Source organism: Chelmon rostratus, chromosome 1 (genome assembly GCF_017976325.1).
Source record: "Chelmon rostratus isolate fCheRos1 chromosome 1, fCheRos1.pri, whole genome shotgun sequence".
In the NCBI taxonomy this organism is placed as follows: domain Eukaryota; kingdom Metazoa; phylum Chordata; class Actinopteri; order Chaetodontiformes; family Chaetodontidae; genus Chelmon; species Chelmon rostratus.
This window is the reverse complement of record NC_055658.1, coordinates 2,930,388-2,945,528: the sequence shown is the minus strand read 5'-3', so window position 1 is coordinate 2,945,528 and position 15,141 is coordinate 2,930,388. Positions and strand designations below refer to the sequence as shown.

At 42.2% G+C, this 15,141-nt stretch overlaps 1 protein-coding gene across 2 annotated transcripts in view; it reads left to right on the top strand.

The window, feature by feature from the left end:
• The window catches only part of adamts17 (ADAM metallopeptidase with thrombospondin type 1 motif, 17), a 108,914-nt gene that overhangs the window by 31,585 nt on the left and 62,188 nt on the right, over positions 1 to 15,141 (top strand). The gene's annotated exons all lie outside the window — the stretch shown is intronic.

The following is a 15,141-nucleotide window of genomic DNA, read 5'->3' as shown; positions in this document are numbered from 1 at the left end:
TCAGTCTACATGTCATAGACTCCTTGGGAAAGATACTGAACCCTAAATTGCTGAGACAGGGTGGTTGCCTCCCGTAGCCTTTCATCAAAGATGTAACATTCAGATATCTTTCTTTATACCCTACATGACATATACACATATAAACCCTGTACAGTGGAGCATACTGATGGAGGGTGAGTGTAGAGGGCTTGTAGTGGGGATTGTTGTATGTTGTTATACCTTGGTTACTAATTACTTGTAAAACCCCAGAAAACAGTAAAAAAAAAAGCCCTCTGATCTGTCTGGTGCATTTGATGCACATCTTTCCACATCCATGATCAAACACACTTATCCTGTTCAGGACCTCAGGGGATAGTCAGAACCAAAACAGTATTTTATTTGCATTCTTGCATGCTCCATAATAAGTTTGACGCAATACCCAAAGTAGTGTAAGATGTGAAAATGGGGGATTGATAAAGAGGATGATAAGGAAGGATGCTCGCCAACCGCTGATGCTTCGAATGGTAACCTGATCAGTTGTGAGGGAATAGGCCGTGCTCGGACTGATTGTGAGAATGCTGCATTGCATCCAAACAGCTCTGTAATCTACAGCCATTTGAAACAGCTGTGCCTTACTTATCATGCAGCACACCGCCCATCTCAACCTGACAGGATGCTCCAACATGATGTTTGTTGTCTCTTACACCACAGTGGAAAAACACTCTTGTTGGATGTTTTCTGCCAACAGTTTTTCTTCAAATTCCAATGGATTGCTATACTGCGGATCAACAAGTCCTCCAAACCAAATGACAAAATACGTACATTGTTTATAATGGCCTTCCAAATCAATCCATATGAGCATTTTGCATTCTGCTGCCTTTATCAGCAGGACAGCATGGTTTGTCTTTCAAACTGACCGTTACAAAAAGATTCATATGAGAGTTTCCTGATCTACCTCTATTATGGGTAAAGCTTACATACTACTACATACACATACTACTTGTACATTTATTTCACATAAACATGTCTTTTTACAGATCTACACACACGTTTGTTTTTGCCACCGACATGCTCAGAAAGTTATTCGAAGTGAGAAAATCGATCTGCCGTTATATCAGAATCACGAATCAGGAGAGGAGCGACGAAGAGGACAGACATCAGAGAAGAAGCAAAAACAGCGTGTAGAGTATTTTAACATCTAACTCACAAATTATTTTCACCACATATTATGATCAGAGATATTTAAGGCAAGTTCACACTGTCCTTGTTTAGTCAGGTTTTACCCCCCAGTGAGGTTTGTTTGGGTAGTGTGAATGCAGACTTTACTGGCCTGCACCAAATGGCAGATCCCTGGTCTGCCTCAGAGGGGTAGCCTCAGTTCACTGTCAACTGAACTGAGGAATGGTCATTCCTGGTGTGAACATCATTCAAACCATTATGTTGTTATGTTTTGTTTACAGTCTTTTGGATTTACTGGTGGTTGACAAACAGCCTTGGAGCCAATTTGGAGGGGTTTTGTCAACTGTTCTGGGCTGAAACTGAAAACTGAAACAATGTGTAATCCTCACACTGGGTCGATGGAGGAAACGGACCTCTAGGTGTGAACACCTTTCTTTTAAAACAATGGTATTTACCAGATGACAGAAACTCTGGTTTTGTGTTCCCACAATTGAATAATGATTTTCACAGTTGAATGTTTGGATTTTCTTACATTCATTCATTCATACATTTATATACAGTATTTGTATTAAGAATATTCGTTGACAGCCGTACACTCCAAACATGATTCTACCTTTCACTCCATTAGCAATGTAATACATCTTTAATGTCAGCTGAGCTTGTGTTGCAGTGTGAAGTGTGAGATAACGTTAGGTGTGGATATGTGAGACGACACAAAAAGCAACGTGAAATTAAATTGCTGTAAATTACATTAACAAGTTAAATGACAATGAAATCACATGAGATTAAATATATTAAGAAATTGAATGAATATCAAATGAAAAATATAACTGCGGCTCCTCAAATTGAAGTAATAATTAATGCAATGAAATAAACAGAGAAGTCCTCAAAAAAAACAATATTCACTGAAATATATAAATATGTTTATTATGATGAAACTCCATTCCGACTATTCCTTAAATTCGTTTTAATCTAGATTGGTACTTACCTTGTATAGCACAGACTTCACACTTGTTGATTGATTGTTGACTTTGTGGTGCACAGCTCACTTCTGGTAAACTGAACACCTTGTTTAGTTTGTAACCTTGTCAGGACTGAATGAAGTGATTAATACTAATATCTTGGTGTACACCTGGACCAGAAGCTGGCCTGGAGAGAGAGCACTGACATTATTTATGGGAAAGGCCAGTCCAACCTTTTTTCTTTTGGGGGAAATGAAGAGCTTTACCATGTGTGACTGGACGGTTTTATTACGGAGTTGTGTCTTTGTACTGTGTTGGCAGTATACGGAGGGCTGATGATCATAGGCCAGATAAGATCAGGTGAAAAGATCACGAAGGTCATAATCAAGAAGAGTCTGCAAGTTCTCCATCACTTTCTGGCGAGTCTTCACCTTTAAAGGCTTATTGTTCTGGTCTGATGGATGAGTGTGTGATTCTGAGAAGGTCTTACAGTGGTGTATCGTCTTGCTTAGTCTGTCTCTACCAAACTCACTAGTTTCACGTATCTCCCACGACTAATATTTTCATAGACCACTGAAAATGGTTTATGGCTTGATCTTTTTTTGTGCTGTAAATGACACAACCTCTCGTACTCCTGAAAATCGGATCTGCCTACATATTGTGTTGCTGGATGATGCTGCAGTGCAGTTTGGGAAAAGCTGAGGCAGGTTTAGCATTTTTGCTGGACGACCCTGCTTTTATTACCTGGAGCTCTCTACTTTGCATCACGGTGATGTCAATATAAAGGGCTTGTTGACATGAAAAGGGCTGCACATAGCCTTGCGTGGAACATACATGTGTGCAAACAACATATTTCATTTGTTTTCCTACACGCTGCTACTGGCAGCTAAAGTTTTATTAATTTATTTCTGGTTCTGTTTAGGCAACTTAAAGTGCTCACTTGAGGTTTGGAAAAGTTTGTGGCTTGAAGAACAAGACAGGATGCCTTGACATTTTCAAAGTTTAATCAAACCTGCCATCAACCCAAGTGTTTTAGTAGCTCCGCATTGAATCCCAAACCATCCACGACCCTCCTGGATTTTAAAGAAGTTACCAGGGAATGTAATCCAGACAGCAACTCTGTTTCCTCAAAAACACATTTGGCAAAAGAAACTAAATATACTTAAAGATTCTCAGTAGGAGACAGGTTGCTAAAGAATGATCGCATTGGGTTTCTTCTGCCTCTGTGAAGCTTTCTGCTTCTGTGTCATGTAACGCTGGAGCTCTTCCATCTACAGTCGAGATTTATGCCTCTGGGGACAAAGAACTGGCCCATGAAAGTCAAAGCGGTTTTCTTTTCTGCTTGTTTCCCCGTTTGACCACATGAACCCGAGTGTAGAGGCTTTCTTTCAGCCCACAATATCTAGTTTACCAAGGAGCACCAACATTCCCTGAGTTGTAAATGACGTAGAGACAGAATGAAATCAGCAAACAAACCAGAGCAGTTCTGCCCTGACTTCATCTGAGTCAGCGCTGTAATGCCTCAGAGTGCATAGGCACCTCAGAAGTGGACCAGAGTCCAGTAACATGAAGAGGAGTGTGAATGCATTCACATTCAGCCTGAACCTGAAGATCAAATTAAGGGCCCCATGACACTGTTCATCTGGTTTAATGTGTGTGTGTGTGTGTGTTGGGGTAGTTTGTTTGAGCGAGTATGTTGCATGACTGATTTCCTTTCCTTTTTAAGACGCCTCATAGTTCCAATTCAGTTGCTGCTCTGTTGAGCCGTTCGGCCTCATATCAGACACAGCGGCCTGTAAATGAATTTCATATGAAGGATTTACTATGAATAACTTTTTCTAAAGACAGAGTTGCATGGTTCTTGGTTTTTAGAGTATTTGTAACACTTGAATAAAAGTTCACTTTCGTTCACTGATTTTTTTTAACAACTGGATGTTTTTTTTCATGTGGCCTGCATGTGGAGCAACCAAAAACATTCTAGTCATAGTTGAATATAACAGCAACTGAAGTTGACCCAGTTAAACAGCCTAATTATATCTCATATTAGGCATATACTTCATATGCCTAATATGTATAAGGTGTCCAAAACATCCACATTCTGGTCTTTTTTCTGGTTGACTGCCTGCACACAAACTGGAGAAAATGGTTTAATTGTGTTTATTGAAAGCGTCTGATGCTCAGGATTTTTTCATCATAATTTTTCAGCTGTTGTAGTGGAATCTGCCAGGACACGTCCTCATACCAAAAAAGCTGAATAATTTGATTTCCAATGACTCCCAACATGACACATGTGACCACAGGAGAGTACCGGCGATGCCTGACCTTCATCATGCCAGACCTTCACGTGGTTAACATTGTGATACAGTCTGTTTGCTGAGGTTTAGGCACCAAAACTACTTGCTTAAGTTATTGAAAAGGTTATGGTTTGGATTAAAAACATTACTGTTCTGTACTTTGCTGTTCTGAATGAAAATACATTGAAATAAGTCAACTCTGACTTTCGGTTTCACACGGGACATGGACAGTGGTCTCCTGGGTTTAAAGTTCTGGATTTGATTGACCAATCCATCCACTCAGGCTTTCTTGCTCTTTACACTGTGTCACCTGACTTCATTCTTTGCTCTCATCATAGTTACTAGAGGTTGCAGCTTCACGATAAGCATAAATATGGGTTCTGATAACCTACTTGCACAGGTGACGTACGTATATGCTTGTTTTTCTGGTGAAGACAGGCAGGGAAACCAGACTATGGGCTCAGCAGATCACAGTCTGCCCAGGGCATATCCTCCAGGCTGTACTTTGGCCAGACTTGTTAAAAAAGTACGCAGCGCGAGCAGTTGTTGTACCCTGATAGACAGTGTTCTTGATAGCAATGCCTAGGCAGGATTGTTAAGAACAGGTGGTCCTGGGGGAGTATTGGACAGAGGAGTTTTGGCTCTGTTTTTCATGGAACTGTGCGAGCTGTTTTCAGGGTATCAGTGTACAACATGCCAATCGATTTGCTGTAGAAAATGTGTAGAATAATGAGTCAAAACAACAGATCCTGTGTGCACAGGGAGGCTAGCCAGCGGAACTAGCATGCATAGGTTTGGCTTAACAGTGTGTAACATCAGTTCAGTAAGAGACTACAGGTCCAATACCTGCTGCATTGGCTGTAAAGAGAGCCACCAGAATAAAAGGAAGGCCTTCAGTACAGGCCATTGACTATCTTGGATGGCCGAGCTGGTAAAAACACTCATTAATCTTTCCTCTGCCTTGCTGTCATTTATGCTGTGATCAGAATGATAATATACATAACTTTGTGTGTGTGTGTGATCACATGCCAGCTGAGGATCGTGAAATGCTAAGCCAGTGCAGTTGACCAAAAAAACAGGAAATGCCAGTGCAGCGTCCTCTGACACCAACATTAGTCTTATATGTAGGTCTAATAACACTTTTAATCCAAAATTAGGGCATATATGCAGGATTTTCAGCACAGTCGAAGCTGCTAAAATTGGCCGATTGACTCATTTCCCTTTGCCAGTAGTGGAGCTTGCCTTTCTTTTTTCTGGTGCTACATTTGATGTCAGAAATACAGCAGGAGACAGGGAATAGCAGAATGCAGCGTGGAGGCCAGTGACTAGATTATGGTGGTCACTTTTTCATATCTTTTATGAGCTGATGATGAGACAGAAATGGAGTGTGACAAGCCGACAGTTTGTTCTAATATAAGGCAACATTTACAAGCCAGTGTCCACCTGGGTGTCACGTTTCCATCACTGTCGATCAGAGCTGGAGCCAGTAAATACCCGTGACTACTGCACAGTCATCTGATCCAGGAATGAATGCCGATTCTACCCTTTCCCACTGAAGACAAAAGCCAGATGTTGGTGGGTGTTAGTGACTTTTTGTTCAGTCTGGAAGGAGTATCCAAGTATGATTACATCTCAACATTGCAGTCATACAGTGTTTGACAGTGATTTCCAATCCATGGATTAAGCGTTTATCTGGGGCTCTCCCCCAGGAGGTTTCAAGTCCTGGCTCGCTGTCAGGATTCCAGTTCATCACTAACTAATCATTTTCATTATCACTTGATCATTTGGTCTGTAAAATGTCATCAAACAGTGAAAAATATCCATCGCATAGCTCAAAGTGATGTCTTCAAATGTCTTGTATTGTCTCACAAACAGTCCAAAACCCAAAGACCCAAAGAGAAAAGTAGCAAATTCATTCACTATAGAGGCTGCAGTTAAAATGTTTGCAGTGTTTTCCTTAAAAAAATACTAAATGATTATTTTTTATCAAAATAATCATAGATCAATTTCCTAACTATCAGCTAACCAATGGATTGGTTGCAGCTGTAGAATGCATGCCATGTAAGCATCACTTAAAATGAATATCCCCAGTGGAAATGACACCTTTGCTTTTCTTTGATTCTTCATTTGGTGGAGTATGTAGGTGCATGTAGAGAGCAGATGGTGGTATTTCCTAACTGATGCTCAGTGAACCATGTCACCTCAGCCTCATTGACCCACAGGAGTGTGGAAAGAGTTTTTCTTCCTTTTTTCCTCTTAATCTCTTCCTTTGCTTCCTTGTTTTCCTCTCAGCTGCAGGTCCCGACACAGCCAGGCTGTCTTTAGTCGCTGTCTGAATGGCTCTCTCACTGCAAGCAAAAACAGACGAACAAATTGTTCATTGTAGTTATGTGTGTAAGTATTTATCTTAGAACGTTGAAATGTTGACACAAGTAGGCTTTTGGATTTCTTAAGGCTACAAGTGAAATGATTATAGTTTTACAAAAAGTTGACGGTTTAATCCTGGGCATAATCACTAATTGTGCAGTTTCTGAGTTCTCCTCTGGGACATTGTGACCTACACTAACAAGAATTTTTACTTAAAGCACCTGGAAAGTCTTAACATGACAGGCAATGCTTTTAAATGTTGAAGGAATGATGTTGAGGCTTGTGCATTAAGCTTGTGGCTGTCTGATTCGGCTCTGATTTCTGAAAACAGGCCTGTGATTATAGCATGCCATGTAATATTCTGTCCCCTGCATGCACGGCTCTGCACAGAGTGACAGATGGAGCACCTTACTGTGAAAATCTCAGGACAAAAATGGTTGATCTGAACTATGGCTCTACCCATGCCATTACAAATGGCCAATAGAGAACAAGTACATTTAGCTGACAGCCAGCCAGTCTTCAGTGCTACCACCTCCATGTAGCATCACATCGCCATCCTGCTGGAGCTCCGTGTGTGGGACCGTTTTCATTGAAAGCACAGGATAATCCTTGTGTTAAATGACAAGCAGCCATGATCAAAATGCAAGTACATGCAAGCTGCATTTTTTTGGGAAATGGAAGTTCTCACTATATTGACATGTATGATTCCAGTAAGAAACTTACTATCTTCACTTAGAGACTATTTTTCCAGAGGAGCACAGAGGACTGAGAGAGAGCTTCATCACATGGTGCAACAACAACCACCTGAAGCTCAACATCAGCTTGATGAGCTTGTGGTGGACTGCAATGCTTCAAATATGGATGTTGCTGCAAATGCATCTACTAGTGTGTCAGCTGCACAAATGTGGAATGTGCCTGCGTATGCAGATAGTGTCAGGCCGGGACTCAGACGCAGAGATTTACTCACACAGTTCTTTATTGAACAACCCAAGAACCACTTCGCTGAGTGTTAAACAAATAGGCTATGAAATTATTCCAGGCAAAAGGCTATCATGGTAGTATATTTATAATATAGGAAAACAACAAAGAACAGAAAACGCTCACTAAGAGGAATAAACAAGGAAACACTATGACTATGAAAATATAGAAACAAAAGATGCTCCCAAAGCCGAAGGAGGAAAACACAAAGGCTATGAACACGGAAATGACTTAACGAAGCTAGGTAAGAAAAACTACAAACTCAAAATACACTCCTAATAAACGGAGGAATAAGAATGAAACTATCAAAATCAATCCAACAGAAAATCTCTCAATAATGAGGAAAACAATTTGGCTAAGCTCTAAACTAAGAAAAGAAACCAGAAACTAATTTATCAAAATTACAAAACAAAAACACTCACGAAGAGGATACAAGAGGCGATGATCAATACTGTGGCTGTGGCAAGGACAAGGAGAAGACAGGCTCGGGTGAATCGCCGACAGACAAAGACACACTGGCACAAGGGAGACGCAGACTGTTTAACACATGGAGGGTAATCAGGAACAGGTGGAGACAATAGGTGATCGGGGCTGACACACAGGTGACACATGAGGAAGGGCAAGTGCTCTGAAATGAGAGGAGGGTTAGACCTTCAAAATAAAACAGGAAATGACAAGACAACAACCCAATGACGAGACAGACCTCACCACGGTGTGCCAGATAGCGGATGCCGTATGTACACAACTGTGCTCACATCCGCCGTCCATGCTGCTGTCCTCATCCGCATCTGTTTTCGAGTGTATAAGAGCACTAATTCACACATAGCCAAAGTACAGCAGCTCCTCCTCTATTATGTTAAATTTAAACTTTACATGAAACATCAAAGTCCAAAACTTAAAGGGAAATGCATCATGAAATGGGAAACTTTTGAATGAACCCACTTGGTATCAAGGATGTTTTGGGGACAAACATCTGAAAGTCACGCATAAGTAAGAAAATGTATGTTCTCTAAATCATGTAATTCTAAAAAAGAAAACCAGCTTACAGTTACAGGAGAATATTCAGTACCAAAACAAAACTATAGCTGTAGGCCCAGATGGTTGCTTTGTTATTCTTAATGACCTTACCAGGAATGTGAAAATAACAAAAGCCAATATTTATGGGCCCAATGACAACTATCCAGATTTCTCATGGAATTCTTTGACTTAATAATAACAGGAGGAGGCTTCATCCTCAGCCCAAACCTAGACCAGTCAAATACAGAGCCTATGAAAGATGTAGGTCTTGGTGACTTCCAAAATCGACTACTTCCTAGTTATTAATTCTGTCATTTGCCAAAACTGATAAGGCTGAAATTCATCCAATTATTATTTCAGCCCATGCACCAGACAGCTTTGACGTAGTGCATGAAACAGACCCAGTTCCTTCAAGTAGATGGCTGCTCAACACCTCACTCCGAGCAGACAAAGATTTCAGCAATTTCCTTTCCAGAGAGTGGACTTCCTCCACTGAATGAAATGACCACAGAAACATCACCAGCTGTACTCTGAGAGGCAGTGAAAGCAGTTCTCAGAGGACACACTATTTCCTATTCTGCATAAAGGAAAACATGTAACAAGAACTTCAGGTCAAACTAAAACATGAATTTCCAACTTCCTGCCTCCACTGAGCAAAACCAAAATGAGATGAGGAATCAGTTTTGGCTTGAAAAACATCATCTACACTGAATTCCCTCCTTCCATTGTGCAAAAAAAGGACTGTGATCTGCTTTAGTTTTTACCATCTTCATTTAGTTTTTATCTAAATGTTTTAGCAAAATAAACAGATTTCAACCTTTGCCTAAGATGTTCTAAATTTTAACCGCAATCAGTGACTACAGTTAGAGCTTATCTCGAAATTTGTTTGCTCCATGACAATGACGGTTTGTAATATTATTGACTGTTTATTATGGAGTCATCTGCTGTACTGCCGGACGCAGGGTGGAAAAGGATTTCCTCCTCCCCTGCCTTTCGTAAGGAGGCCGCCTCCATGCAAGGTGTTTGCTGGATAGGTAGCAACTATTCCTCTATCTGGTTGACTGGACCACAGTCCTGATCAGCCGTCGAGCTCAGTCCCACTTCCTGATGTGCCTCAGAAACTTAACGTTCTGGAACAATATTGGTCATGGTTACAAGTAACCAGTGTTAAAGTCTGATGTCAGGCTTTGTGGCTCTATAGAGATTATTTTCCAGTTGCAGACTCCACACATTTTTCAGATGTATCCAGTCATACAGTATTTTGGTATCTTTGGAGTTTTGTGAGTCTAAACAAAGCTTTTCTCTCAAATATACATTGTAATAATGACGGATCCACTGGCAGGTAGACATCCAGTGCTGTATGTTGTTTGTTATAAATGGTTAATAAATAAGGGAGGCAGTGAAACTGAGTGGACGGGCTCTGACTAGCTCCATATCTCAGTCTTACCCTACATAGCACTACTTCTCGCACGCTATCACATATTATCAACGTGCACATAGCTATGAGGTAATGGAAGTGAAGGCAGACAGAGGCAGCGCTGTGCTGTGAGGCATCGTGGCAGCTCCTGGCCATGCCTGGCCCTGCACAGCTCTGCCCTACCATAATACTCTCAACCTGCTAATCTTCCTGCACAATGAGAACACTCCTGCTCTTTGTGCGAGCAGGCCGAAAGTGTGTGACCTACTTTGAGCCTCACTATAATCACAGCACTCATAAAAGGTCCTGCTTGAAAACCCCTGCCACCCACATTTTCCCTCCCTGTCTCTCCTCCCCGGCCTGTCTCAAGCTTTTTCATATCAGAAGGCCCCCAAATACACACAAACGAGGCCATGAACAGCATTCGATAAGAGTCTAAGGACCCACTAAGTTTTATTTGTTGATCTGTTTTATTCAACTGTACAAACACCTCCACAGTACGCAGGTGGATGGGGGTGACTTTTTTGGGTGCATTCTCTCATCTGGATCTTTTTATTGAATGCATCAGCTGAACTAATCAGTATGTTAATATTGACAAAGGGTCAAGTGTGTAATGTGGAAAGGTAGAGCTTGTGGTCTACTAAGAATTCATAGGGAATGATCGTGGTTTTGTCTGAATATTGAACCCAGACATGTTTTCTTTTTCAGCATTTAACCATAACCATCATCTTTCCTGAACCTTAACCAAAATGTTTTGAAACCTGAACCTTGCCACACGACACAGGACCTGAACCCTCTTCCCCTGTGTCAGAATTCACTTTAGACTTTTTACACCTACCATCCATCTCAGCATTTTGCCTATGACTGGTATGATGGTACATTTACATTTACATCACCTGGACTACAAAAAAACATATATATGGATTATAAATCATGGATCCAGGATGTTTAACTTTTTTTTTCATTTTGTTTTCCCATTACTTCAAAATTGTCCAGGTTTTCAGGCTGCATGGGAACCAGGATATGACACAGGCTGACTGGCAGAAGATATATAAAGAAAGACAAACCCTGTTCTCACATATCAGCAAACTGGTGGAGGTCTAACCTTAGAATGCCAAAGTGAAGCAGACCAGGACTGCAGGCAATGGTGCTGGGGTGGTGGATGGGAATGGGATATAAGTCATATTTGTAGCAGTATCCTATTTCCTGTGTTTGCTTTAGTGGAGCAGAGATGTAACTGGAAGATTAGGGGGTTGGTTGGATATTGTTGTTGAACGAGGCCCGGAAGACTGGACACTCATGGTTGACTTCATGGAGTGGCTGCTGACTGGTGGGAGGTGACACTGCATAAATCAGCTGATTGGCACCCAGTGTGTGTGTGTGTGTGTGTGTGTGTGTGTGTGTGTGTGTGTGTGTGTGTGTGTGTGTGTGTGTGTGTGTGTGTGTGTGTGTTTGCACAAGTGTATGTGTGTGTGAGGGAGAGAGAGTCAGATACAACAGCTCACTCTCACAATGTTTTTCTGGTGTAAAGGCCAGTCTGTCAAAGGGAGGTCTGTGAGTATCTGGTTTGTATAGACTGTGTGTATGCATATCTGCACATGGCTGTATATGTGTCCTGTGCACCACCACAATGTGTGTGTGCGTGTTGTACATGTACAGTGAAAAGTTATGTAGCCAAAGTATAGCTGCAACAAATGGGCGTAGTATACTATACAACTATACAAATGTATAGTATGCAGATGTGGACTGGGCCAATATTAGAGGCCAATTTTAGTTAACCACAACAGAGGTATTGAAGTACTGGATACCAGACTTCAGTTGACAGATGACAGATGCTGACTCAGTGGATACACAAAAAGTTTTCTGACTCCCTGATTGGCTTGTGTATCAAGTTGTGCCTTCGAGGAGTTCGATGCAAAATTGGTGGAGCACAAATATGGGTCATTATCTCATCACGATGTCCTTTCTCTTAATATCAAAAACAGGATTGGCCTCAAAAATTCATTATAGATTAAGCTACAAGATGGATCGTATAAACAGAATCTGCCTTGTCTTTATGTTTATTTAGGATTTTTGCAAATGTGCGTGTGTGTACAGTGTGTGTGTACAGTATATGTACATGTAAAGTATGTGTGTACAAGTGTGCATCATACAAACATGTATATATATTTTTGTGTGAGTGAAAAAGTTGTTTAAATACGTGCCCATGCACTGTGTGCTACTTTATGAGGTAGGCCTGTACAGTCTAAAGCAATCAAATACGACAGCTCGCCCATCAAATCTCCCTGCCTTGTATTTAAAAGCCTTGTTCTGTTCTGTCCTCCTCATGTGTGGTGATGGGCAAAACATTTGAAACGCCTCCAAAAACAGTGCAGCCCAGTGTTACCATGTAGTCGATTTAACACCTTTACTGTAGGCTGGAGTGCACGTCACAGCTGTGTTTGATTGCATCAGCCTGTGCAGGTGTATCAATAAAGCGACCACTAAGTGTATGTCCGTGTGTGTGTCAGCTTCTAATGGGAGTATAGTATGTGTGTGTGGAGTCCTAATTTATGTATAAACATTTGTGCTTATACAGTATGTGTACAGTATGTGTGTCTGCAGAGTTTATACTTGTAGGTGGTGTGTTAGTAGGGGTTGGAGGGTGGTGTAGTTGGTGTGACAGTGGGGTCAGTTAACGGTGAGCAAGTATTCGTATGTGTTTTATGTGTGTGTGCATATTTGTGACTGCTGCGTGTGTGTGTGTGTGTGTGTGTGTGTGTGTGTGTGTGTGTGTGTGTGTGTGTGAGAGGGTGAACAAAGCGTCTCTTCCAGGCTGACTCAGGCCTGTGTAGTCAGCACTCGGAGCTTCGACTGTCCAGGATTCAGTGGCTCAATGGAAAGCCCTTCATGTTGTAACGGCTAATTAGTGCAAAATAAATGGCTGGCCGAAGCTGCTTGTGGGCAGCGCAGTGCTGTGAGTCCAGAGGCCTGATGAGGCTTTGTGGCTCTTTTGAGGCTGTCTGGCTGGATGTGCCGCCAGCTATTTGAGCCACCACATCACTGTTTGATCAGCCAGCTAGCCCCTAACACCAGGTCAAAACCCAGCACTGATAACCACGGCGCTGTGGATCGCGGCTCTTTGTCCGGGGGCTTTAGCCTCAGAAGTGCTGGCTTCAACGGATCTTTGATGCTGCACAAAATCTCAGCCACACCTCTGACCTCACTGTGGTGCATCCCCGCTCAGCTTTGTTTTATTCACATGGGCTTTATAGAGCCAGTATGGTAAAGGCTTGCTCAGTACTAGCGTCCAGTGTCATTTAAAGGGAATCTGTCCAGCTAATGAGGACCTCAGTCCATGCAGCAAACATAGTGGGTCATTCATTCCAATGAAAGCTGCCCACTCAGCACTGAGAGAGCAACGTATTCTTTGCTACCTACTCCTGTGTGCCTGGCTGCTTGTAGACATGAATGACACATAGCACATAGTTGTAGCTTTTAAGCCTTTGAACCCAGTTAACCAACCCTGTTTCTGACTAAATGGTACATTTGAAAGGATTATGTTCACTGGCTACTTTAGTTCCAGTCCATGAAGTGCTGCATTTATTTTTACTGTACAGAAGTTGCATGGGAGTCTAGTATAGTATATTAGTATAGTATAACATATATTTTTTATAATAAGACATAAGGAAAATAAACACAAAACAACATCTTTAAGGTTAGTAATGAAAAACATAATTTGAAAATGAAAAAGAGACATCTGAGTTCTGATGTAGATCCAACAGATCAGTCTGATTCCCAGCAAGCAGAGACAGACTGTCCTGCAGCAATCCAAGTCACTTCTACAATAGACTGAATTTGCAGACATTGAACAGAAAAGTCTCTATCCCTGCGTACAAGAGTGTGTCGACTGCTCTTATGGGCTCGGTCCAAGGGTGTATTCCTGAGGGCATTTTATCTTGCAGGGCCCCAGAACGTCTGGTCAGATCTGCTGTCATGGGGAGGTCCCTATGGCACTTACACCCGCAGGCAGTGGGCCAGATATGGCTTCACTTCGGCCCTGCTGTGGTAGATCTCTTTGCCACAGCACAGAACAATCACTGTCCTGCCCCTGAACATGTTTGTTTTTCAGTCCTTCCTCTGTCACCTCTTTGCCCTGGGTTGGGCAGGATTTACTCTGGGGGGGGTACCTTGCAGCAGTCTCCCCAGCAGTGCATCCCTTGGCTGCACAATTTTTAAGAGGGGTGAGGCAGAGTTGTCCATCCCGGAAGCTTCTGCAACCCTTTCGGGGACCTCCAGGTGGTTCTCAGAGCCCTTTGTCTGCCTCCTTTAGAACCACCGTCCAGTCTGAACCTTCAGCTTCTCTGTTGGACAGCTGCTTTCTTCCTGGATATTGCTCCGGCCAAGTGGGTGAGCGAGCTGAGCGTTCTCTCTGTACATACGGCTTGTCTCAGGTTTGGGGATGGGGACGGAGTGGTCCACCTTCTACCAGTTTTTCAGCTCAAGGTCTTGACCAGGAATTTTGCCTCCAGGCCTCTGGTGCTGAATGCTTTCTTTCCTAGCCGATGGTGCCACACATACTCACACATAGGCTGATCTGACATACTGTTGTCACATGGTTGCAGGTACAGGTTACAGGTTTACACCTGTAAACACAGTCACTTCTGGTAGAAAGAGGGAGTGGATGGGTGTGCAACATACATATAGTGTGCAGTGGGTGATGTTGTAGGTTGACTTTCATCCATAAATCCGTATTTACAGGCATAAACGTTTATTATCCAAAACAGCATCAGCAACAGGTCCACAGAGGACCACTCAGTCTTCACACACCTTGAAAATAACAACACCTACATCAGAATTTGATGATTTCAGCTCAGTCACCCTCATCAACCTGATTAAAATAACTAAATTATCCCTCTGGGCTTGAGTACCACACCCCAGCCAGTTCAGCAGTCACACCTCCTCCACT